This window comes from Anneissia japonica, unplaced genomic scaffold (genome assembly GCF_011630105.1).
Source record: "Anneissia japonica isolate Jap-2015-1 unplaced genomic scaffold, ASM1163010v1 scaffold287728_len311106_cov174, whole genome shotgun sequence".
In the NCBI taxonomy this organism is placed as follows: Eukaryota; Metazoa; Echinodermata; class Crinoidea; order Comatulida; family Comatulidae; genus Anneissia; species Anneissia japonica.
Window position 1 is genome coordinate 290820 of NW_022700489.1, and position 290 is coordinate 291109.

A 290-nucleotide genomic window follows, 5' to 3' on the forward strand; every position below is an offset into this window, starting at 1 on the left:
CAACAAAACAGAGTTTAAAATACCTAACTATCTCCTAGCTAATGTTTTAATCCTAAACTATACGTAATCTAATAGTCGTTTGAGAATTCCGTCTATGCGCGAGACGCGTGTCTCGCACGCTTCTTCCCGCCTACGCTGTAGTATGAGGCATTTTTCGTTTTGACTACGCGGCCAGTCTACTACGAACTAATAGAGCGTAACGGACATCTGCGCATGCTCACAAACCTTACTGGCTAAATCGGCGTTGTGACAGCTTCCGCGACAACCCCAATTTCTGAATTTGGCGTAGT